The sequence below is a fragment of the Bombus vancouverensis genome, chromosome 6 (assembly GCF_051014615.1).
Source record: "Bombus vancouverensis nearcticus chromosome 6, iyBomVanc1_principal, whole genome shotgun sequence".
In the NCBI taxonomy this organism is placed as follows: domain Eukaryota; kingdom Metazoa; phylum Arthropoda; class Insecta; order Hymenoptera; family Apidae; genus Bombus; species Bombus vancouverensis.
In genome coordinates, this window is record NC_134916.1 from 10,650,378 (window position 1) to 10,677,185 (window position 26,808).

At 43.6% G+C, this 26,808-nt stretch overlaps 1 protein-coding gene across 5 annotated transcripts in view; it reads left to right on the forward strand.

The window, feature by feature from the left end:
- Positions 1 to 26,808, forward strand: part of Prosap (SH3 and multiple ankyrin repeat domains prosap) — a 181,009-nt gene that overhangs the window by 63,654 nt on the left and 90,547 nt on the right. For all 5 annotated transcript variants that reach the window (XM_033331737.2, XM_033331742.2, XM_033331744.2 and 2 more), the window contains exon 2: positions 8,460 to 8,521. The gene's annotated coding sequence lies outside the window, so the exon portion shown is untranslated. The remainder of the gene's footprint in view (positions 1 to 8,459; positions 8,522 to 26,808) is intronic.

Here is a 26,808-nt window from a genome sequence, read left to right on the forward strand (position 1 = left end):
ATTTTCAATGGTCATTAGCGATCGCAATTAACAAAATGCATAACAAAATAAATAAAATATAACAGGACAAGTTACAAACTTAAATAACGGTATCTGTACATTTTCAGCATACGTACATCGTATAGAGTACAATTACAGTACAATATCGTAAATAAACGTAGATCTTCGCTAAACTTGAACATTGTAATGGCTGATACAAATTAATATCTTTGAGAAAATGATTCTTATGATTTTAAACATGTCCGAATCTCATTCTGAAGATCAAATTTAATTTTCAATTTCTACAGACGGAATGCAGTTACAGGTGATTGCGCTTATTTCGTTCAGTTTTATTTATCAGACGAGTGCGTGAAGTTTAGCGTGTCCAACCCTAAGTCTAGTAAGAATAACTTATTCTTTTCTGTTAAGAAGAAACGTCGAACTTTTGTCAAATATATTTGCACGTATCTTATCACGATATTTAACAAGACCGTCTTAAACATTCGTTGTATTTTTATGTTGTGTAGCAATTCGTGGGCTAATTTCTCAGTACGTGTTTATGCGCGATAAATGTCTCGTAACTCTTTTATACATTTTCAAATTGGTTTCATGTTTTACCAGCGTAATCACGACAGCCGTGTCCCATTACACGGTGGTAACAAATTTTCAGACAAGTTTTTAGAACGCACGTAATATATCGATAACAATTTTACACGACACAGAGTTGGGACACTTTCGCGTGTCACTGTATAGTGGCAAATCGCATAACGCGGCTACGGCACACACCGGCGAAACATTCTCGATACGTGCACGTAAACACGCGAGCAGTTATTCGAGAGCAAGGATAATCAGCGGAATCGCAGGATGCGTCTGGTCGGCCGACATGAAGACATTTTCGCGTTTAATTTTACAATCGATTAAACGTCTTGCCGTCTTATTTCGAAAGTAATAGGTTCCGGTGTTTAACGGCGCGCGTCACGGTAATTTCAAGGTAATTAGGATATTCGTGGGAACCTCTTCATTAAAGAAGCATTAAAGATGCGTCGGTCTTGCCGGCCTCTCGAACGCGTTGGCAGAAACCGGTCTCAACTACGAGACGAGATATCTCGCCGTTTCTCCGGATTAAAGGCAAATAACGTACTTGAATTCCTATTTATAGCCAGTTTCAGCTACGTTCGTGACCGCACGCGTGAATGCGGCTTTACTCGCGAATTCGTCTCCAGAAATTTCAATGAACGATCGTTTTCCACCGACTTGTCAGATCCGCAAGATCGTTTATCGTCCAGCGACCTCGCGAAACCAGCGAAATTGCTATTATATTTAACCTGATATTAAACCTAAACTAAAAGAAAGTTATCCATTAAATTTCTACAACTTCGTCGCGAATAAAGAAAAAGTACAGTTGATTAATTCGAAGTTTGAAAGTGTCGTTATATGAATTGATGACGTTGATGGCGTTAAGAGGTCGAAATTTGTCCGACAATTGAACGAAATCGAAACGAGTTGCTGTAGATCTTCGATCTACGCTAATTCTGTCTCACGTAACGCGAATAACTCGACACGAATGTCACGGACCGCCGTTACATCGTTAGCTTTCGGTTTTATGGTCGACTATTCGTTAACGGCGAGCACGTCGAGTCACGTTGCTTCTATCGGTTCTCCATTAAGACGCAATAAAAGCAACATCACGCGGCGAAATCGGTTACATAGATTCGCCTACGAAGGAGAAGACGATACCGACTCCGAATGCCGCATGCTGGTTGCGTAAGCGTCGCGTTGAAATTGATGCGCCGCGAGCGCACGCGAATTTCCCTTTCGCGCGCGAAACGGTGTCGCCAGGGAATCGAATGCGACCTACTGCAAGTTCGTGCCGGCTTTCGCGGCGAAAGCATTCGAGGGTCAAGTGGAAATCAATCTCCCGTTTATCTTGGTATCGCAGTGAGTGGAACAATGACGTGGAATTACTGCACCAAGTCGAGCAATATATTTAAATGAAATATTATATTATTTATACTATTATTTATATATGTAATATTGCAATTGGATCGTGAATGTTTATGCGTTTATTGAAAATATGCAGATTCGAAGATGCACGTAATGCGTAGAAAAATATTTTAATATTCTTCTCTTTTCTTCGATCTTTCCAGTTCGATCAAATTCCACTTTCTTCGTCGTATCCGTAAGAATATGAATTTGCACAAATATCCGCAGTCTAATTACAATATGTGCATGGTTCGACCAACCTGTTGGAGTAACAAGAGATTCAAATATTAGGACATTTGAGTAACGCGAGTGTACCGTGTTGCCTTTTGTATTCGCAAACGTTTTCCTCCTTACTGTTTCTACTTCTCTAACTGATCTCTTGTCGATCGATTCGCCAATACGGAAATTTCACTAATCTCGTCGAACGATCGGTAGAAACATCGGCTCAACCATCGGCTCCGATTCCAGCGAGATGCAGGTTCAGATGGTATCTGGCAATCAGTCGGATTTGAATCTAGTTTAGGCAGGAATCGTCCGGTCGGGTGAGATCAAGGTGCACGAAATCCATGTATAAACGTCTTTACGAACATAAAGGAATTAATTCAGCGAAGCCAGGGATCGGACGGTGTCTGGAACGTGACCGTGGCTCGACTCTGCTCGGTTCCGCTTGGTGCTCGAGTGCTACGCGAACAAGGTGGATTGACACGTGCCGCTGACACCGACATTGGCGTAGCTTGCAAAATGTCAAGTGCACGCGCGCGATCAGACGTTTCTCTTCTCGACTCGTATCGATCCACCGACGTCTTGTTGAAATACCTTGGACGAGGGAACAGGTCTCGTTTCCGAGACAATGGGCCCGCGATGGACGTCGCTCGGCTCTTCCGTCCACGGGCTCTGTAGTTTCTTATAAATGGGACGGTTCAAGGTTTTAACAGGATCTATTATTTTATGCTGTCGGATGTCAAATCGAACAATTCCAGTTTCTGTAAGCTCGTTAATTTCGTTGTTCAATTAGTATGTATCAGCGTGTAATTAGTATTCCCAACGGCGAAAATCAAAAGACTTATTTTTATTTTACTAGGAAGACGGCGATAAATTTTGAATCGTAACGTAATCGTTATCGTTCCTTTGCATTGCAATTTATGATCGGTCAGCGTAGCTTCCGAATGACCGATACGTTGTATTACAACTGTTCCAACTTGGAAACTTGGTTTATAGCGTAATAAGGTCACGTATCATGGCAACACACGAACAGTTAGCTTATGAATATTAAATTAACTACCGTCTTCGCTAAACGACCAGATAACTGAAATTAACCATTCGAGGCACGTAACGCAAAATGAAATTGCTCACAAGTTGACAAATGCAGCTCGAACCACGTTTTTCTACGTGATCTTTCGTCGATAGTATAATATCTAGAATCGACATCGATCTATGAATATACGCTACACATGTCGAAAGGTATTGTGCAACTTGCAATGAACACGAGTAAATGTACTTTGGAACAACTAGGAATTCTCGCATCGGTCCAAGAACATCGTTGTTGCAACATGTACTTATTCTCTACTCGCTCGCAGTTTCAAAGATGATGGAAAGAAAGCTTTGCGGTCGATGTAAAGGAAACAAAGATCGTGTAAAAGATTTGTGCTGTATACGCGGATGACACGAACCGTCTGGGAGGAAGAAGGAAAGGAGTAGTCGCAGCCTGTGAAAAGCAGACGACATTGTCCCGAACGCGGTTGCCGCACGAGAAGCTACAATAGCTCGTTCACCTACGAACGGATGAAATTCATAAAGTATCGCGATGTTTTACGATGCAGTAAAGTGACGTAGGCTGAGGACGACAGCGCCGCGAACAGCATTTCTCATTTATTCGTTCTTGTAAATTTATATCGTAGCCGACATTCGCGGGGGTTTAAACACGCGCGGTAAACGTCGGGGATGTCGTTGCTTGTACTTCACGGCTGCAAACGCCAGGCAAGATTAAACGAGCGGCGATTTCGTAGGAGAAAAGCTCACCGTCACCTTAACCTTCCTGGCGAAGCACGCGAAGATCGTTCGACGACCTTCTAGACAGCAAACGACTGACAATGATTAAACGTTCATGGCTATGCACGACGCTCTGCCATTGTTGCGACGTCATATCGTTACGCGAGGATCGCTCGTTATGGTAAATTCCCCTTGACGTTCGATGTCTCGTGGATCGTGCGAACCTCGTGAAAATTTTGCTTTCGATGGCTGTCCATCGATTTCTGATTTCACCAGGAACGATCGTACGAATGAAATTCGTAAGAGAGACGTGGTTAAGCTGAAAGAGAGACAATGGCGAGATAAAATATCATATAGATTAACGTCGTTGTCGATCGCACACTAATCCACGATTAATTCTTTATGCTTCGATGGTATTTTAAAAGATCAGTTTTATGAAAATGGTACCAGCAGCCAAATATATTTGCAAGTTTTATGGTACGTACTCGTGCTACGTATTATTTATAATCGATAAGGATATTATATATTGGAACACGCGATATATGGATACTTTGTTTAGCAAGATCTTGAAGAAAGAAACAAATTAATAGTCTCTCTGTATAAACATTTTAATATAGGTGTTTAAAAAAGTAAGACATTAATAACGAAGAAAAATAAAATAACCGAGGCGATAAATGGTTAAAGTTATTGCAAGTTAGCGCAGTTGTTGAGATTAAGCGTTTCTCGTCTCCGACAGTCTATTGTTATTCACCGTGACGGTATCGCGAACCGCAATAATAACAACAGCGATAATAATTCGTATTCGCGCGCAAGCAACCGGCAGCATCGCTTGCAACGCGCGTGCTTCTTCGACCTCTTTGCGGATTTTCCGTTAAGAGAGAAACGCGCCGTAGATGAATATTAAAGTCGACGAGTAAAACGTACAGCTACTACTGCGCTATACGACGAAAATGAATTCGAAGCGTGATACGACCGGTTCTCGTCTTTTTTGTTTTTTGACAGCTAACTTTTACATAATTAAGACAGGTTGCGTATACAACGTATATGTGGGTAGCAACTGAATATATTTCTCCATATTTGAAGCGTAGTGAACTGTTTCTTCGTAACGTAGTCATCTTATTTCCATCTCGCCTACCTTAGTCTTCTTATAAGAGCGAAAAAGAGATTCGGGACGTCAGTGACAAACGAATGGAATTAGCGCGACGGTAGCGCGAAGCCATTACATTTGATATCGCAACAGGCTGGAAATCGCGCGGTTTCTCGTTATGCGTCTCTAATTTCGCGGCGCGAAAGCGTCGTCCGCGTCGAAATTCTTTGGAGCGACCGGCGTCGGTTCTCACCGCGCATTCCTCGTTCCTCGCTCTGTAATCCGATCCAATTTAGCCAGGAACGCGATATGAAAACTCGACGCCCGGGATGCCTCGTGCTCTAGCCCTTATCTGCTTATCAATGGACGATGCAACGCGTGCAGTCCTCCGTTTCTACGTCTTTATCTCGAGACCCGGTTACAGTGCTACGAAGCTCTAATTTCTCTCGAAATTCTGTTACAACTGTTGAAAAAACAGCGAACAGCATGAACATCGGCTAAGTAGACACGATACCTGCGTATACGAAATGTTTTAATATGTCTTTTTCTTATGCAACGATCGAATTTATCGATAAAAGAAAGCTATCAATCGCGATGTATTTATATGGTAGAAAATTGACAATCTCATAGGCAAGGTAGGAAAATCTTCGAGCGAAGGACATCTCGAGTTTCTTACGCGCAATTTACACGCGATCGCGAATAAACGAAGAGAGCAGTTTCCCTAGCTCGAGCTAGGAAGTCCAAGGAAACGGTTACGTTCCTCGTCGCGGTTGCAGCTCGGAAGTCGCGCTCCGACTTTACGACTGTATTAAATTCGACACCGGATGCTCGGTCCCGTCCCGTTCCTCGAACAAAGGATTTCCAGGAAGGTGCTTCAAACAGTTGCAGGCCGGTGTTGCAGAAAATTCGTAAATCGTCGAAAGACCAAGGAAATTCCGCAAAGTGTAAGAAACTGATTGTTCGTACTTTAAATTTGTCTTGATGTCTATCGTTATCGGAAGACAAACCACTAGAAGCGAGACAAAATAATATTTGTGTCCGTAGATGGAAATTCTCGGAAACCTGTATCTCGATATTAAGCTCGATTATCGATAGCTATTTTATCGACAAACATATACCGTATTTGACTTTACCATTTTTTCACGTTCGCCGATTTAGAATTAATGTACTCGTGCTTAAAAGATCGAAGGATTAAAATCTAAGGGGAGGAACAGAGCGACGGACTAACCGATCGTTATCCAGCAAGTTAATCCGAGGTGGTTACTCGGTTCCCTAATTACACTCGCTCTTTCACGGTACCAAGTTGCCGCTTACCCACGGCCAGATCCGCTTAAACTGTGCGTTAAATTCGGCCAAGTAACTTGCACCGTTCAGACACCATCTACTCCTCGTTTTCTGAAACACCACCGTCTGCCGAAACATTTTCTCAGCCTGTTACTCGGAGCGTTTTCGAAATCGCGGATGGAACGCACGATTTTCTGCACGATCTCTACGAATCGTTCCTGGAAATTAGTCCGGCCGGGGTGGTCCAGTCTCGTCACGCCACGTCTCGGTCCATGCCGATTGAAAGCGAACGCGTGGTTCTCGTTTAAAAAAGCCGAATTACCGGCGGTTTCTTTCTCGGTTTTCAGCGGATAATTAATAGTCGCGTGAGCGAGCCGGAATCACGACGACTATTCGTTTTTTCGTCGGTGTTTTTGCAGTTCCAACGTGGGTAGCGCGTGCAATGCAATTCGCTTTGGTTCGTCGGTTTACGCGTTCACCGCCACGCGAATTTTATAGATTTTTCCCTGCCAGCGGAGATAATAAAGGGACATAATTGTTTACCGAACTGGACGTGTTAGCGATAGCGATGGCGACTGAGCGGAGTCGATTTCCGAGAGACGGAGATATAAACATTCAAACGAGAGCTCTTGGTCGATGACGAATCGAAGGAGGGGACGAAAGGATTTCGCAGCACCTGCTTCTTTCCATCTCAATTGATTCATTTATACCGCGTCGTAATTATGGAGATAACTAAGCGTTTTTTTAAATGAAATTTCTAAAACAGATCGAGATATACTTTGTACGCCATAATATTTAATTTTTCCAAACCATCGTATCGCCTTTGTTATCTAAGACATTCGCGTGGTCGAAAACTTTTTAGTCGTCGGAACTTATCGTGTTTTAATCGCTGGAAAAAATTGAGTAACGCGGCTCTCACCGGTGATCACTCGATGCCACTTAACGTGATAAGAAAAAGAACCAAGGAAATACGAGTTTACGACTGTGAGCATAAGAAAGTAAACACACTCGATTAAAAATCAGATTTCATACAGAGAATTAGATCTTCTTATGTACTCGTGGCTTTATCTTATCCGCGTTCTTTATCGTCGCTGTTTGATAACTCTATAGTTCTCGTTCGCTGATACAGTTGTTAAACAGACGCAAAGAACGAGCGTAGTAAAGAAATTTCGAGACCGTTTACGCATCGAACAGGAACAGCGATAAAGGGGAATGCCGAGGAGCAAAGGATGGTGCTAGAAATTGAATCGAAATAGCAGGGAAGCTGCGTTATTCATGACGAGGAAGAGAATTGGCGAATCGGTAGTGCAGGAGGTAGCGATACCTCGAAACGCCTTTTCCCTGTTAGGTTTCCGAGGAAATGGAATTCTTTGTCGCGTTTGCTTTGGTTACGGCATCGATCGTTTCTGCTTTGAACGTCGAAGCTTCTCGGAGTACGAGCGTTTATTCTGGAGAAGCTGCGAGCTGTTCGCGTACGACCAAGTCAACCACGCGTTTGCTAATCAGCTTATCGGTAATCTGTAAACAGATTACCCTGGAAAACAAGCTGTTGGCATTGTGTAACGTTGATTTATCGCCAGTACGAGCGAGCTTGCCCGTCGATCCCTTCCCTCCTAATAACTTTCCATTTTCTCCATTCATCTTGAATCTTGTGATAATCGATATTTGACGTTAAAGCCCAACGATCGATATCTGCCTACCTTGCTTCGGATATCTTGTTTGCTATTTCGAAACCGAAGGAAACTAAAGTTCTATCATTTTCCTTCTGTCATCCCGTTTTTCTTCGGTTTAAAACATATCGTCGTTATCTCGTAAAAGCTTGCTTAGTATAGCTTGAAATATTAACTTTAAATATAAACTTTGAATATTGAGAAATATCTTAAGAAACGAATAAACGCAGAATATTTTTATTAAAGTGGGACAGAATTACACATCGGGAACGATTCTCTCGAAGAGACACGAAATATGTACCAGATATGATCCTCGAAAGGATCGTCGTCCATCGAACGATTTCTTTCTTTTTTTTCTCCTTTTTTTCGCTAACGGCGAACGAGGCAGACGCGAGTAGGAAGTTTCATTGTGAGCGAGATATAACGGTGAATTAGCTGCTAAAAGAATGGCTTGTGTTTCGTTGCAGATGCTGCTCTTGCCATACCTTCTTCGTCCATATCTGGTCGGCGAGATTGCGCTCCGATTATGGTGAGTAAGTACCCCCTTCTCTCTGTTTGCTATCAATTATTTATGATGCTGCGGCACACAGTTCCATGTTTCGATACGCGCAAGGACAACAACTTCCAATAGAGAAGGGATATTTTGACCGAATTTTCATTTGAACGATGGTCGCTCCTCTGGTGCCAAGTCGGAACGATTCGAAAACCGCTAGTTAGCCGAACGCTCGAGGATCTTTTGATCTCGAGACAAAAGCTACCACTCGAACGAAAGCGCTAAAAGCATGCCGTTGCTTAGCGACCCGGGGAACAACGCTAAAACGAACCGCGTTGCCGCGACGTTCCCCGTTAACCTTTTCATTCTTCATCCGCCACTATTTCTTCTTCGTTCTTCCGCTTTTCCCTGCTATTCGCGATCGAGCGAGTTACACAGCCCCGAAGACTTTTTCGATTAAACTTGCCCTCGACGATTCGCAAATTGTTCCATCCGCGCGACGAAAGAATCGAGAATTGAATTTCCATCGAATTTCCATCGAATTCCCGCGCTCGATCGCCCACGACAACCGATTTTTCTTCTCGCTCTCGAAGGATGCATGTGTCGGTGTATAAAGCGTGGCTTAAGGTGAGTTTAAACCGAGCGAACGCCCTCTCTTTTCCCATTTTGCAGGAATTTGGTAAAATGACGGCGTAAACGAACGTCGATTCGACGTCTGACAATTGATCTAGAACGCTGCAAAAAAAAGCTTGTTCGATTCTTTGAAGTTTTCCGTTCGATCGCTACGAACGTTCGATTTCTAATTCGGCGTTAACACATTTCGTTCGGAAATTTGAACAAGCGAGAGAAAAGCGAGCGTTCGTTCGCTCGGTCTAAACGCACCACTGTAGATTGCGGAACATACCCGTACTCAGTTGGACGTGTTTTGTTATTTGCGCATCGTGCGAACGATGATATCGCCACGATCTTCAGTTGTCGGAAACTAGGACGCAGGCTAGCGGCGCGCGTTACGCCGCTGAACTTTGTATCGAGCCGCAATTCCGCTTCGCGAGTGATCGTTCACTAGGTTGCACGCACGGTATTATTAATATTAACCCTCGAGGAGCTGACTGAAACGAGTAACGCGGTAAAAAAGTAGCGCATTATCGTTCGTTCGACTTACAACGATAAGACCGAATCGTGCGAATAACAGACGTTCCAAGCTTCTCCGCTATACTCGATACACGGACTAAACGTAACTCGAACAAACACGTACTTTGGTAACCTGGTATCGATTAATCGGTTCTAGTAATCTAGGCGCCATGGAACAGCACGTTCCAGCGTAACGAACGTATGGACTGGAGATCGTTGCCGTGGTCAAAGGTTTGCTCAAAGATTAACGCGTTAAACCGTACGAGAACAGACAGGTGTCGATCGAAAAACTGTGTGCGATCGTTCGTTTTTCCACGCATCAGATCGCGAATTGAAAGAACGAATAAACGAACATATTGGTTCGCAGCAATAGCTGGATCATTGGCGTGGGCTATGTTTATATTCGAACGTAACTGTTTTATTGGCCGAAGCTTTTAGGAAATTTGAACAAATTCTAGAAGTAAAATGATCGTATTTAAAGATGGACCTTACGACTGTAATAGTAACGGAATTCAGAAGGCGAAGCGTGTTGCAACGTTTTCGGCGACGGTATACTTACGTACGCATAAATGTACGTTACTTTACCGCTGTATATACATCGCTTTGTATTCAGAGACGCTGCAGCACTCCGTTACGATACCGTGCGAGAAAAATTCGCTAGCCTAAAACGATGCTAGGCGTCGCCCGAAGGCGATCGACGTTCGATCGGAAGAGAAGGATCTTGAGAGAAGGGCGTACAGGTATACGCATAGGTAACACGGTGAATCTGTACCGTAGTAGATCGTAATCGAAATGGTTGCAGCAACCTGGCGTTTTGTTCCTCGGTGCTTGTCCGCGCTCTTGATTTACCGTTACCACTTCTTCGCTGCTAGCCGAAGAACAGAGTCCAGCCTCTAATCTCGCGAGCACCGTCGTCTAATTAAAAGCTTCGAGAAAAAATTGCTATTTGCCTCGAACGGTAGATTCGCCGATAGCACAAGCTGCACCTTGACGCCGCGGCGTGCATCCTGTCGCGAACTCGAGCGCACTCCGACACGAGCCGCTAGTACGCGTGGTATTTGTACGCACGGTACAGTTAGGATCCGCGTTTAACCGTCAGACTTGTTCGAACCGAGACTTCCTGCTTTCGTAATACGATGGAATACCGTACAGCTGCGAAAATCTGCGATAACGCGCGTTCGCTGTTTCATTTGTCGGCGTTGGTGATTTTTCGCCTGACTAAATTGGGCATTAATCGCGATCGAGACGAATCGATGATCGTAGAAGTTTGAACGAGCGTGATAAAATAGCAGCAATTAGACGCGCGGTCATCGATCGCGACGACGTTACGACGATAGGTCGCGTAGCTGACATATTTCTTCGGATATATTGATTCCGCTCATTGAACACGTGTCCGACTCTGCATCTAATTGAACGAAGAGACCACTCGAATTATTAACCCATTAACCCTGCAACTCCCATAGCCCAGATTGTGATACATTGTGAGAAATTCTCCGTCGACGATGGAACGATAGCTTTCAATAATTTATTTTGAAACAGATGCGAAATATATATCTTCGTTCTTCTTATTTTCATTACAAATTACAAATCCTTTTTATCGTGTCTCATCGAACGACGATCAAATAATACGTTTTACGCTTGCAAGACGCGGCGTACAGATGTCGAACGAGAAACTAGCAGTTTTCCTGTGAACATAGGGACATTGAGAATAAATTGCAAACGACAACTAAACTAACTACGAACATCGATCGACGACGAAACGATTCCATGGTAAGTACGTTCGAATCACGTTGGTGAAATCTGTTGAAGTGGTCACCACTTCTAAGAAAATTCTACATCTGGTCTTTTTTAGTTTTCTCAAGCACCGAAGCCATCGACAGCGCGTAGACAAAAGACTACGACGAAGACAGACCATAAACAGTAGACAGGTGACGTTGGCTTCGGGGTTTTTCAGTTATTGAGTAACACAGCTAGCGTGCGGATCTGGACCAGCTCAAATTGTATTCTTACTTATAATTACGCTTCTATTTACATATATTTTCTACCTTACAATTTATCCACGAGTTTCTCTGTTTACACATCGAATAACCTCAACAAAATCAATTCGTGCAGTCGAGAAGAAGCTTAACGAAGGAGTCTGGTTTCGTCGGGTTTTTTTTTTGGTCCAGGTAGATTATTGGCCCGTGCAGTACAAAAGGGCCGATCCGAGCTCGTTTGCATTGTACAATCGTGCATTGTGTACAGAACCACGTCACAGGCTGGCCCACTTTCTTTACCCTCTTATTTCTTCCGTCGCACCCTAAAGCCCCCGGCTGTCGAGCTTCAAAATTAATAAGACCATTGCTCGACACATCCTGACCTTGGCCTTTTGTTCACCGTATCTGCGTCATTCCGCGAATACCCGCCTCTACTACAATCGATACGACCACCTTCTTCGAGTTCCAATCGCAGCGCGGCGTCGCGAAGAAAATCGTAAACTCGTTTGTCGCGTTCGTTCGAAAGCGTCTGGCGTTTTCATTTATCGATAGACGTGAAAGGATAGGCGCGGCTGGAAAACCCACAACGTCGAAAAGATCGCCCGAACCTCTTTCTCTTTCCGGCGAAACTCGACGAATCGCATTCGAGGCACGTGCTGGCGAACACGCGTCGATCGTGCTAATTCGAGCGGTGCACCATCCGCCTCCCATATAATCGACACAACGATCATTTTTTTCTTGTACGGTTTGGACAACGACGAGACGTTCGATACACCGGGACTCAGCTTGCTGGGACTCCTTGCACGATCGAATTAACGTTATTAGCGAAATTTTACGAGTCGAGAGTTGCTAGGACGTTCAGCGAGCAAGTTTGACAATAAGAGAAACGAAACTCTACAAGTTTCGCTAATCGTAGATCGTTTGATTATTCTCTTGGACGCGTGGTTACAAAATCGCAAAAGAGAAGCCTAGGATTTATAATTCCTAATCTATTTATAATCTGATCTCTCGTTGGCTGTTTTTCATATTCTAAAAGTGCAAGATTAGTTATCGATCGAGCTCTTTACTTAATTGCTTATTTATTACGCATTTATCGGTTATTTGATCCTTCTTTCCGCTCGAAAGATATTCGATTACGAGCGAACCATTCATGTTCCCCGTTGAGAAGATTCATAATTGACGAAGTGCTTCCCATTTATCGAATAAAATTCCACAAACGATTAGTTTTGCCACGATGCTGGAGCGAGTTCAATGAAACGTAAAGAAAAACGAGAATCGTGCAGAGAGAGAGAGAGAGAGAGAAAGAGAGAAGAAATTGAACTTCCAGCGAAATAATTCGATCTGCAATTCGATTGGGCAACTCGATCATTCCACGGAGTTAGTGCGGTGCATGATCGACAGATTCGCGGCTACGGGAATCGCTGATCGCCTCCGCGGATTATCGATAACGATCGAACATCGGCGTGATTCTAATCGCCACTTTGGCAACCACTTTATACGATAGATCGAGTTTGTACTGAAGCAGTCCAGGCGAAAGAACGCCGCTCTATAAAATTACTCGCCAACTTTGTAATCGAACTTACAACGCGAAATTCCTTCGTTCGTTCTAATTCGAAATCGATCGATCCGTAAATTTCAACGACTCGTGGAGACAGTGATTTCATTGCTACGTTATTATGGAAATTCTTACGTCACTCTAACGCCGTGTAAAAATTCCAAACGCTAGATATACATCACGGGTCACGAAAGTAGTCGAATTCTTATCGCAGAAAATTTTTAGCTCGCCGTAACTGTATCCTGATTATATCGGTAAAATTTGTTGACGAGACGTTTATCACAAAGTCTATTAGATACAATTGAAAATGTGACCCGAAAAGAAGATTAGATACATCTTAACACGATCGGCACGTTAATCCGGTTTATTGCTTAACTTAGTTACGATCTTTGCTGTCTTATCATTACGATTGCGCGAGATTGTTGAAACGAATATCTTTGGAACAAAATTGTAAATCAATATCTCATCGCCAAAGATTTCTAGTTAGAACGATGTTAGTTGCGCGTATTAATTGTAGTCTTTACGACTTCAACTTCGATACCAAATCGGAACGATAGAAGTAGAATCGATCGAAGTGGTCGGGCAATCGGGCCGCGTTCTCGTGTGACTCAGCTGGCTGGAATTTCGCGACACGCGATACCGGGCTCGAGCGGCGGTTTATTAACGCGGCACGGGTAATTCTGACCACGATCGAGCATTAGAAATGCCCGTAGCCTCCCGAGAGCACGCATACACTAGACCGTGAAAGGATTCCGATCGCAACGCGTACGTTTGGCCACGGAATCTCGTCTGGCCGAGCTAACGACACCTCTCTTCATTTTTGTTCATTTCGTACAACTTTTATTTATATCGCTTTTTAAAAAGCTCGTAGCTGATAACTCGGAATATTAGCTTTCACCAGACACGTTCTTCATTCGCAATTCTGCGCTTCTCAAGTATCATACTGAACCAATGGAATAAATCAAAGTGAAGTAAATCGATGAATTTAATAAGCAGTTAACTGAATATCGAGTGTTAAAATTTTTGTTCAAAATTCTGTAACTCTTCTCATACTTGTTCGTTTATTTGTTTATTACCAGACGTAACTTCTTTCGAAATGAGGATTTCAATGAGTTTTAAAAGTATTCGTACCCTGGGTATTATTGAATTCCAAATAATTAATAATCTTTAACGATAAACGTGGACGTTTACGGCAAGGAATATAGAAATAATAATTCACCGCAATATAACTGTGAATTACAAGAGATGGCCGCGATATTATCGACGCAATTATTAAATGGCGATTAATGGTAGAAATGTCAAAGAACATCGCATCCTGAACTGCGATCAAATTTTTCACCAAAGCATGCTGCTTGAAAATTACATTAAATAACAGAAAATTAACGATAACGTTGCACTCGTACGTGGCGCTCTCAGCCGTTTTAATTGGTCGCCGAATCTTTTTATTAACTGTACGGTTCTCTCTGCTGGTGCCTTTCGATTCTACCCAAAAAACATGAAAAATGTCGAAAGTTTTGTCCGGTCCTAACTCGGTGTCCAGAGATCGCGTTGCTCAACTTTCTCTCTACAGAACGCTATGCGGGAAAATCACAGTCGAAAAGGTTCTTTGGCCAAGAGAAATGCGTCGTTACGGTAGGTTACGAGACAAGGTGAACGAGGTGTGGAGGTTTTGCAACGCCACCGCGAGTCGTTGCACATTTGTTTCCGCGAGCATCGCGGGATATTTTTATATAGAATGAGCTTGTTCGATCTCGATGGGAATGTACCGTGTGCCAGAGAGCACGGAAAAGTTGAACGTCGATTACGTGCAAACGGGAGAACGGCGAGAGCGTACACCGTATGTATACCATAGGTGTACACGCCAGAGAAAACCGGTCCTTTATAATTACAGGGTCCACCGCGGACAGGCCGTCCACCGATATACAAGGGTACGCACCCTGAATAAACGTCCGGCGAGCCACGCTAGTGATTTCGGTCTTTCCTTTTCGCCAGCGATCTCTAATCGTTCGCTCGTTTCAGCGCGTGTGTCTGAATGCGGCGGAATTTTTAGACGCCGTGTACGTGGTCGAGGTTGGCGAATTTTTACAGAAACTGAAATAAGATAGTAAAAGTAGATTTTGCGTTGTGTATAATCGATGGATGTACAGTCCTGCTCGCAAGTATTAGAACGTCCGTTAATCTCGCACGAAACGTGGTCGATCGATCGAGATACCTAAGGAAACGATTAATTATATATATATTCGCTTAATTAGAAGCGAATGTTAAATTAATAGGGCAGAATTATACGTACGATTTATGTGGCATTTTTTTCTAAGATTCTAGACGAGATAATAATCTCGAGGCTGTGAGCTTATTTTATTAACTTAAAGGGCTGTAAAAAGCGATAATTCCACTCATGCACGCTGATCGAGTATTTTAACGTTTCCTTTCATCAACCTAGTATTTAGAAACAGATTTCACGAATAAAGATGTACCATTATTTATCATTATTTGAATTCGCTATAATTAACAAATACCACGTAATCGATGTAATCTACGTAAACGATAGATCGTTTCATGGATAACGTGTTTTATCGATGTACCGTGTATACATTTCTTATTTTAAAACGCAATATCTACCGAACGTTTGATAAGTTTCTCGGAGATTTCTCGTTTTATCTGGTATCCCTCGACTACCCCAATATTTATGAACGGGGTTGTACGTATAAACGGCCGGGCAGTTTGATCGATCAGAGCTGGCGCTACTATGGAAAACCACCTGCCATCTTCTGTAAGCTTCGTGTCAATTTTTCACTCGGCGAAGTTGAAGATAATCTTACAGCCACGGTGGGTGGTAGGAGTTTCTCTCGCCGAAGATTTTACACGGCACGGATTAAAAGGTAAAGGCACGCTATCGAGAATGAAGTTTAAAAAGAGCAACTGGGAGGAGGCTATCGCGAGGACCATGACAGGGATGTAGTTCGTGCACGACTCGGATCGGCAACCGTTCGAGCTGCGAAAAGAACGCTATCGTGACCCGTCAACTTTGCATGTTGATGTTCAAGGTAGACGCGACGGTTGTGTGCGTTTTACGTTTCTTTGGTGGCACGCAGAACTAGACACGACCGTGTGCCGTACAAAAGCATAGGAGGAGAATCGAACGTGCACACGAATCTGTCTAGCTGCGGGCTAAAATAAAAAGCAAGTGCTCTGATCGATAATATATTCGGTTGCTTTGTTTCGTTTTTACAACTATGCAACCATTTTGAAAGCTACCGTGGATTTTGCCGCGTCTGACTTTGCTCTTTCGATACAACTGTTGAGTTGGCAACTAAGTGATTGCGGATTTTGTCAATACCACCTAATGACAGAATCCGCAATCACTTAGTTGCCAACCCAATAGCTATCTATCGACACGATAGATATTAAGGTAAGGAATTCATAATGATTCGCGAATCGTCGTAACTATTCGTATAGTTGTATCAGGTTGTCCGAAAACTTTCTTTCGTTTTATGAGGAAATAATAAGCGTACAACGTTATTTTGTCGAATTACGTACGATCCATTTTGTTCTGTTGAGATAAACACCGCGACATTTCACAGACATTTCACTTGGTTTCACGTTTGTACGAAGGTACATCGTTGTAAAAGACACGTTTGCGAAAGAAAGACACTTTCCGGACAACCTTTCTTCGCGTACTCGTGCGATGTACCGGCTCCACGACGAAAGGACCAATTTCTTCGAGAGTGAATTTTTCAAAATTAACCATCGATAATTCGTACGTGTATCTCAAGCGCGAAGTATTAAATGGAATTATAATTTGTTGAATAATAACGATAACATTTTCATAAGGTGTAGGAAAGCTTCCGTGGATCACTGTACGTACGCGTTGTACGAAGCTGTTGCGATAAAAGTATACATCGAGTATTACGAAATTTATTTTCGACAAAAACGTACAATCTCGATAGCCTTGTATTCTTTCAAAGCGAACGATATAAAACAACGGCGACTTTGACGGTGAGCCAATATCGAGTCAGCATGACTGTACACACTCGCGCGGCACGCTTCCTACGCAGTTGCCGCTTCGAATCGATTCTTTTAAATGGAAAATCCCAAACGACGTCGTGGTAGTCGACGCGGTAATCGAACGACGCGGCACGATATTAATTCACGAGCAATTAATCCAATCAATTTGCATAAACTGAATTACCGATAATTGCCACCACAATCGGTGAAACAATGCAGGTTACGGAGTTGATCTAAAATGTAAATAAATTTAACGGTCGATTCAGACGGGGTAAAAAACGATGTTCCTCTCGCCAACAGGCTTTTTGCCCTTATACCGCAGGAGGTGTCGAAATCAATGATAGGGGTGAGGGGGTTGGCCTGGTTGGAATAATAAAAAGAGCCGCGATACACGCGTCGAGAACACGATGGGTGTGGTCGATATATTCGGCCAGCGTTTTTCTCGCTCCCTTTTTCAGCCTTATCCCATTTTATCCGGGCTCGCGAGATGGCTGCGCCGCGCCGGGCACTAATTCTAACGTCGCGGATCAAAGAGCCACGTCCCGCCTAGCTCATTAGTCATAATGACGCCTCGATGCCTGGAATTAACGCCGATAGACGACCGCGCCACGGCCAGATTCCCCGCCAGTTGATCGACCAGAATTTCGCGCCACGCGTTAGGTATAAAGAGTAGCCCGGAGCAGAGTGAGAAAAAAGAAATAGGAAGATTCGCTGTCGGCCCTTTGGTCTGAAAGGCGAAAATTCTCTCACGCTGCCTTCTCGCCGACGACCGGAGAAAGTGGATGGACTATCGATCGACTGTCCGACGCCGCGGTGCTTCCGAGGAAATTGAAAATAAAAATAGCAGGTATACGGAGACGAGTAACGGCTGTAACGAGCGTGAACTCTATAGAAACGCGGCAATAGGGCGATTAACCCCTTCCCAACATTGCGGTCTGCGATGGAAGGATATGTTTACATTGCAATACGAATAATTTACACACGATACGGTACGATGTAAGTTTTCGTCAACGATAATGATCGCGGACAATTTTGTTCGTTCAATGAGGGGAAAATGAAATGCGTTGGTTTGCAGTTTATCGTGGAATAGATCGTAAAATAGATGGAGTCTTCGAAGATGGCGCTACCAATGAAGCTACTATTTGTCGTGGATTATTTAAATTTCCTAGCGATATCATCTTAGAGAATGAGAATGTATCTACGAGGTATTTATAAAACTGGAAGCGACGACATTTTTCGAAAATAACGTTAGAAAAACGTCGTATCTCGATGTGAAAACTGTGACCAGTCCAACGACGTAATATACTTGCAACTAAATTAATAATGTTACTCCGCTGAAAAGCGAATACGCAGATATTTATTTTAGCGAAGCAAACGTTTCACGCGTTACGATCTCGTACTTATATAGCTCGTGATACGATCTACACGAAAATGGTACATGGAAAATACAATATGTTTTACTCCGTTAATTAAAATTTTTATCCTCGCGCAACAGACGTCGCATAGATCCTAACGCCATTGAATTCCATTCCACTCTATGGCAAACAAGTAGATAAAACGAAGAAGCGTGGTAATAAGAGAGAAGAGAGGAAAAAGTGGAAGTACGATGCGGGAGGTATGCCCGGCAGCGGCGCCAGCGGCGTCCCGTGTTTCGCATTTAATTAGCCACCATATGCGGCAATTAATTAAGAATTTCTCGCGGTATCGATGGTTTTGTCAACGCTACGCGTTAACCGTCCCAGATCATTTTCAAACAAAGAACACGATCAGTAACAATCCTACTTATAGATTCTCCTCCTTCCCTTTTTCCTTCCAAGAACCAGACATGTACATAGAATTACAATTCATCCTGTGGAAAGAACGTACTTCCGATCGTAGTCTGAAAATTCGACTCACGGTGTTTAATTCGAGGTAGTGTGGAAGGTAGGCGAGCGCTACTTGCATCGGCGCGATCACGTTCGCGCTCAAAGCAGAATTCCACTGCGAACGAACGCTGCGCGTACCGTTGGCGTGGCGCGCGATAACCGGTAATAGCCTGGACGGTAACAGTAACAGTGTAACTGACCTACAGACTGCTCCACACCTGGATGCATCTCGAAAGCTGTGAGAACGGCGGCGCGTGCGCTCGCGGACTGTTCTTCCGCGTGCTGTTCGATCATTCCGATCGTTCTCGTTCCTCGCGAAGCTAAATTATTCCGATAACAACGTTGCCCGTTATAACAAGACGGATTTTTTTTATCGTAGAGGAGAATTTTCATCGGAGGAAAAGTAGCACGGTCCGTTAACGAGGTACGGAAGGAAGGTCTTCCCAAACGAGGTAATTAAGAAGAGGAACTGCACGCTGATGAATCGTTCGACGAGGATGACGTTGCGCGTGGTCGATGCGAGTTTTCCACCGTCCGTATCGGGGCCCTGTCTAGCCCCTGGAAATTCTAATTAACCGCTCGACCGTGTCGAAACCTTTCGATCCGTCGGTTCTCACACTGCTCCTCGAAACGCACGAGCGACGCGAGATTCCCAGAAGGTTGCAGGGAAATGCAATCGAGTGCGTTCACGCGCGCTCGCCGTGCCCCGGCTGAATAGAAAGGGATTGCGAGACGCGAGAAAATCTTACGAATCGGGCCGTTCGATCGGGAAAAATCCCCGAAGGCTGATCGAACGCCGAGAGTTCAGAGTCTCTTCGATGCAAAGTACAAGGCGCCGAAAATTTGATATTCCTTTTGGAATTTCTTTGGTACGAGCGATCACCTTTCAGTACGATCCTGACCGATCGAATTCGAATCGATAAGATGGCGAAAATTGCTGAAAGAAGAACCTGTATGTTTATGGTAAATACGTATAGATGTTATTTTCTAGCGAAAGATCGAATTGTTATAAAATCATCGTAAGATTCTGAAAATACGAAATCCCTTTGAACGAAGGTACGATACAACCGCAGATTCTACCACGATCCTGGCAAATTGAATTCGGCTCGAAGCAATCGAGAGGCTTGCGTCGAGAACCACTTTTGTCAAATTTTTCGACCTTTTAGATGATAACGTAAATTACCAATTCAAACGTATCTAATATTAGAAAAACTGGAACTGAAACCTCCCGCACAGTTTACTCGATTCGCCGTTCTGTCGTGTGGACCTTCTTCTCAAAGGAAGCGCTTCGATTACGCAAAGGAGTTACAGCTGCGAGGGAAAAAGCTCGGTATAAGTGCAAACAGTTAGATGGAAAATGTTTAAGAGACTGAAGAGTGAGTTAATGGATCGATAGGAAGGAGATTCTTCCGGTGGGAAAGATCGTCGTGAAATGGCAATCGAGCGAACCATTGCGTTCTTTATATACGTACGATGTACACTCTTGTATACTCTGCTCTCAGCGGTTGATCGGAAGAAAACCGGCGATTTAGTCAACTGGCAAGCGTGTTTTGCTCGATGCACTTTCCAGGAAGCGTCGATCGAATTAATGTCTCGGCGTAGCGCGACCAAACGCGCGTCTGATGTTACATCGGCCGTTACATGTAGGGGATGATAACACGTTTCATTAATCATCCGTCGAAAGGGGCAAAGCCCTCGGTCTTACCGGTGTTAATTATTCCCACGTGGAGAATCGAACCGGCGAACCTTCGGGGACGAGTTAAAATAAACGCGCATCAACTGCATCTCGAAGCGTTCCTCCTTTGGTTCTGCTCGACTATGTACTCTTGGTGGAAAGAATATAGTCAGGTATAGCTATAACATAGCCGATATAACTACGAATCAAAGCGTATTAAACGTATCAAGTGGACGTGTCGTTGATCTAGTCGCAGTTAGAACCATACAGACACACTCGTCAGTTGGAAATGACGCCAAAGCGAAAGCATCTTGAATTTCAGATTGCAAACGTGATTTATGAATTAAACGTCAACGTATTTAACGTTGTAAGATTATAAGATTGCAAGTTAACGTCTTACTGAAAAAGCTCGAGAACCATATTTTTTTTTTTTTTTTTGTTAATATTCGTTCAAAAATTTCTGTTTTAGCAATCGAAACCGGTGTATGTACTTTGAAGCTTGATCAATTTTACAAATTTTTACAATTTTACATTAGCTTATATAGAAGACGAAGATGTAGAAAAGTTCGCACGATATTGTAATTCTCTGAATAATCGTCTTGGCACGATGGTTGCGAACAAGTCGCTCAGATAACGCCGAGGAATACCGTGAGAGTGATCGGTACGCGGCTGCAAACGTGGTCACCGTGCTTCCTGGTTTCTCGCGATTTTCATTCATTGTGGTGCCCGGCTCGCGTTTCCTTTCGATTCAAATCGACTGCTGAATGAATCTCTCGCTCTTAGGTGGCTGCTGCGGTTTAGTCAGTGGTAGACCTAACCTACCCACAAACAAGTTCCTTTAACATCGCGGCCAATATACGTTTCCCGCTGTATAATTTCTTTTATTAAACCGCATTTGATAAAATTATCGGCCTGCGTGTAGGATTCTTTCGTGTTTCACTTACTTTACGAACGTGGCTGTGTAAGCTGAATTGAAAACGTTCATACGTTTAAATAATACGGTAAAAATTAGCTTCTTTTCGTTAACTTGCGTGTTGCTTAAATTCACTCGCGTAATTCGCCATTAAATTTAAACTAAGAATAAAGCAGAATTTCCACGTGTTAGAAAAATAAAGAAAAATATCTTATACATATACTGAATCCATTTACACAAATTTTCCGTAATTAAAGTATAATTAGCCAGGTTTCTACGCGTTCCATCTTCCACCGTACCATCGTATCGTACACATGCATATCACGTAGAACGTGCTATACAAGAGAACCACGCGACCCAAAACCTATCGATTATTCGTGTCTATCATAATCTATTACGTAACAAAGTAGATATAACTATAACTACACGAGAACTCGAACCATCGTATCTTCTCGCTATTCTATTCGATAGTTGCGGTGTAGAACGAATGTGCATTTTGTCAGCGGAGAATCCCTCGCGTCTCGATTAGAGAAAATAACGATGGCGCGTTTAAACGGAATCGGTGGCGGCTCATCTGCTTTCAGGGTGCGTCAGAGATCGCGTTGATCGGTCTGTGTGGGTCCGCGCGTTCCATCGAAGCCCGAGGGATCGACGACTTCCTCTTTCTCACGTTTGGCTCCGCGGTTTCGTCGCGACGCGACGCGACACGACGGTGAGAACACTGGTTGGTTGGAGCTGGAGCTCGATGTTCGTGAAGCCACGGCAGACACGGGGCAGAGGAGCGTTTTTCTTTGTATGCATTCCACGCGTCCCGGTACGTGACATAATCGGCACGACACGCGTGTACAACGGTGCCATTATTCGCGAACAATGGGACAAGCCGCGTACAGAAGGCTCGGCTTGAAAATAGCGCGTTAACCGGCCGGATGTTGCCCCCGAATCCTATCTTACTTGTTAGATTCTAAACGCCAGATCTAATCTGTCCTTGGTGAAATTTTCTATCGAAGCTACTGTACGGTTCCATTCGTTCGAACCTGTCGATAGACAGATAGTTGCTGTACGTACCTAAGTATACTACTGGCTAGTAAGTACTAGGATATCTACTCGTCACGTTTGTTGGAAAGTTTCAACAAATTTTAGATTGTTTTGTATTTTACATGACGAAACACGTATGGTAGAGATGAAATAGACTTCTTAGGGTAAAGCAACTGGAAAGTAAAAGCAGTAGGAAAGACTCAATTTGCGGTAAATATTAGCAGAAGTATGTCCTGTACATACATAAGTATACTACTGGGTAGTAAGTACAATGCTAGGATATTTAGTCGTTACGTTTATTGGAAAATTCCAAGAAATTTTTGTAATATCAAAAAAACGGGGTATACGCTTGGTCTATTATCTATTTAAGTTCGAGTTTTCTCGGAATAGTATAAGTTGTAAATTTAAGGTATAAACTAAGAATCGTAAGAATGCCGGGGGAGAGAGAAAGAGAGAGAGAGAGTGTATGCCTTGGTGACGTCAAAGCTAAATAAGTAAAAGAATGGGAGAAGGGTGCGAGGGTTGAAGGTCAGCATTTTTTGACCTGGGAAGATAGACACGTTGTGAGCCGAGTGTGAGAATAAGACGTACGACGATATTGTAGTCAGTTTTTGCATTGGGTATTGCTTGTTAAAATAAAACTAAACTTCACTTCAAATAGAACATCCTTTCTTGTCCTTACTCTAGACTATTTAGATACTACATTTTAGATTGTTTTGTATTTTACATGACAAAACACGTATGGTAACAATGAAATAGACTTCTTAGGGTAAAGTAACTGGGAAATAAAAGCGGTAGGAAAGATTGAATTTGCTGTAAATATTGGCAGCTGTGTGTCCTCGTTCGCAGGTATCGAGGCGCTTACAAGAAATGGAATATACCTGAAAAATTATTCCAGTCTTTGAGAATTATTTTCTATGGAACTTCGTTCGTTAGACCATTCTGAGTTTATAAATTCCTCGATATTATTAGATCATTCGTTGTATTAGACTTTAACGCCACGTGGATGTTTCAAGCATTGTATGTACATATAGATACGGTTGAACGTACCTGTTGTACATTTTATTTCGTGTCAGTAAATAAAGCTGTGATAAATGAACGGCCTACTGTACTCGACGTTCGCTTTTTCCCCTTCTTCATCTGAAATTCACGGATTACTCAATTGTAGGAGCAAATGACGGATATTCTGACCTCCCTAGAGAGATTTTTCTTGAACAGCAGACAGGAGATATGCGATCGCGTAAATTGCAGAAATAAGAATCGTTCGTACGACCCTTTTTACAGCTGAATTTTGCGCAACTATACGGGAACGTTGGAAACTGCACGGCTCGCTGTTTCTCCAAGGGGAACAAAAGCCCACTTATCTACCAGCGGGCAGGTCTCGATCTTAATACTCGAGACCCTAAGGTTTCGCTGAGATTAGGTGTTGCATCGGTCACGACGTAGCCTATCGACCGTCTCGATAGTAAATGAAAATACGTGTGGAACGAGAAACACGAGTATGTATAGCGCCAGTCGCTCCTCGAAAGTATGGTCCTGCAAGCAGATGACTTTCATATGGTACACAGTGGCCCAGGAAAGTGTTCGTAGACACGTTTCACGAATATATTACGCGCGTGAAACATTTTTAAAATTTCATTCAAGATCCGCTGTAACAAGATCCGGCCGCCTTCATTAACTTGATTAATCGTGATTGTTAACAAAGTATCAAGTATAGTAAATATTAGGTTGTTTGAACAGTTGCTTTCGTTTTATAAGGAAATAATAGACGCACGATGTTTTTTCTTTTATATTAGTTTATTGAATTATGCACGAACATAATAATAGAAATAGAACGAAATGGATCATAGCTAATTCAATGAAACAATATAAAACGGAAATTGTTGTTTATCTATTGTCACTTTATGAAAGGAAAGAAACTTTTCGGACAACCTAATATCTCTCGAAAGCCAACTGATCAACTCCATTTCGAGCCAACGATGTGATTAATATTCGACATCTCGAAAAACATTTAAAAACTTAATGAACATGTTTCACGAACTTTGTCATTGTCGTGTAGTCGTCGCAAAGAGATGGCCTTTTATTATCGCAAATTTCGAGGTAAATTTTAGAAAATAGTATTCGCACAAACGAAAAATCGTTAGAAAAAGCTGGCAATTCGTAGTTGCTCCGGCTCACGCGATATTGGTACACGAGGACACCGTGTTGGCGTTCTCGTTCGATTCGTAGCTGTCGCTATTCATCGTCCATGGTCAATCCCTCGACTGCTCCCTCGACGAGCAATCGATCGCACCCTTTTCGGACTGATGAATTTCTTTTCGTCGGGGATCTCCCTGGAGTGAAGTGGTCCGATGACCTAGATACGTCATCCGCGATAGCCGGGAATCGACCAAAAGACGATTTGTCCTTTCTGTCAACGATTTGGTGCAATTACGGTGAAATCCTTCGGCGCACGGATTCCTCGAGCGAGATGCTCCGAGTATCGGTGGAATATTGGCAACTCGACTTTCCTTTCCCTTGAGAATATGAAGCTGCTCGAACCACGTTGAATTGGTCGGACCAACGTCTCTAGCCTCTCCACATCTTCGTCAAGATTACCGTGTCTCTGCTGGAAACGACGCCACGCTCTTCGAGAATTAATATTCGTTCAAGCGATAGAAAAAAGTTTTGCGAGAAATCTCTGGGATTACGAGGTCTGCAGGATTAAGAGAGCGAGTCTGTGGCACGTTGTCGCGGAGGAAAAGTAAATCGGAATTTACGCGGTCGCCGGAGAATCGTCGGTGATTACGTTAGCCAGCGTCGGTTTCTCGTGCATCGGTGTCGGATCGGCTTCGGGCGACGATCGTTTCGTACCGACGACTATAAGTTGGAATGGAGTGGAATAAGAAAGAGACGAAAGCATCGATACGTCGTAGTAAGAAGGAGAAGAAAGTGGAAGCAAAGGGAGACGGAGACACGAGGGAACGTGGCGTGACACGTCGTGATCGCTAGAAAGAATCTCGTTCTGCAACCCGGAAACGCCGTGACTAACAACTCGGTATCACGAAGGTGGAAGAAAAGGCTCGCGAACCCTTCGGGGTGGATATCTCCTCTGGGGTCCAGGAGGGTCATCAACCATCGACCGCCATGCCGGCCGGGATCGAGCATTATTATGACCAGATCTAATTGAAACTCCATGGTTCGAGCTGCCTCAACTTTGGTTTGCTCGACCAGCGTGATACAACACATCGAGTTGCCTGCAAGTTGTTCCGTGCAGTGCACGTCGCATAGCGATACTACACAGTTGCTACGTACACTATACGCTACCGGGCTAAGTATCGCGATGTCTATCGATATTTGATACAAATCGAATGCTCTAATTTTTTAACTATTTCATCGTAAATCTGTTATCTCATTCGCGATGTACGCGTCTCGAAATATTAAACGAAATAATTGTTAACGTTTTTCAATAAATGTAACCGGCAGATGATCTAACGCTTTCATGGCCGGTAGTTTGGTGTTCCGTCCTTAGAGTAAAACGTATGTTTCCCGAATCAAGTGCTAACGGCGGCAAGGTGACGACAGTCCGGGCCCGAGCAGAACAATAGCAAGACACAAACTTAATTTCACGAGTCTGGAAGATGTCGTAGCCAAGAACTTTCCAACTTCTCGCATAATCGTGTGGGACGAATCGTTCTTCCTTCGTAGACTCTGGCAAACATACGCGACAAGCTGGACGTCAGGCTGAGAAAGGGTGACCCAAAGAACCACCCGATCAACTCCTGCAAAGTTTTTGAAAAATTCCACGACTGGTACTATTTCGCCGGTTGACACAGCGTCGCGAAGGTCTGTGATCTTCTTGGCTCCAAGTTCCTCCGCGGTTGCGTGGTGTCACGGCGTCGCGAGACCCGGGACCACCGCAGGGAGATCGGCCGGGTCTGCCAAGGAAAAGCACGCTCGCTCGAATCTCTTTTGACATGTACCGTCGTCCTGGACTGCGAGGGTCTGTCAGCGCCGATCCTTTCCACTCTAACGAGCTAAAACGCCGGATACGACGGTCCGACGACAACGTACACATACCTTTTCCTCCCCTTTTCCTTCTATTCTCGCCGACCCGAGAGTTTTATCCCCCTTCGCGATCCAAGACCTTCTCTGTTCAAATTCGATCGATAACAAATTTCACAAAATT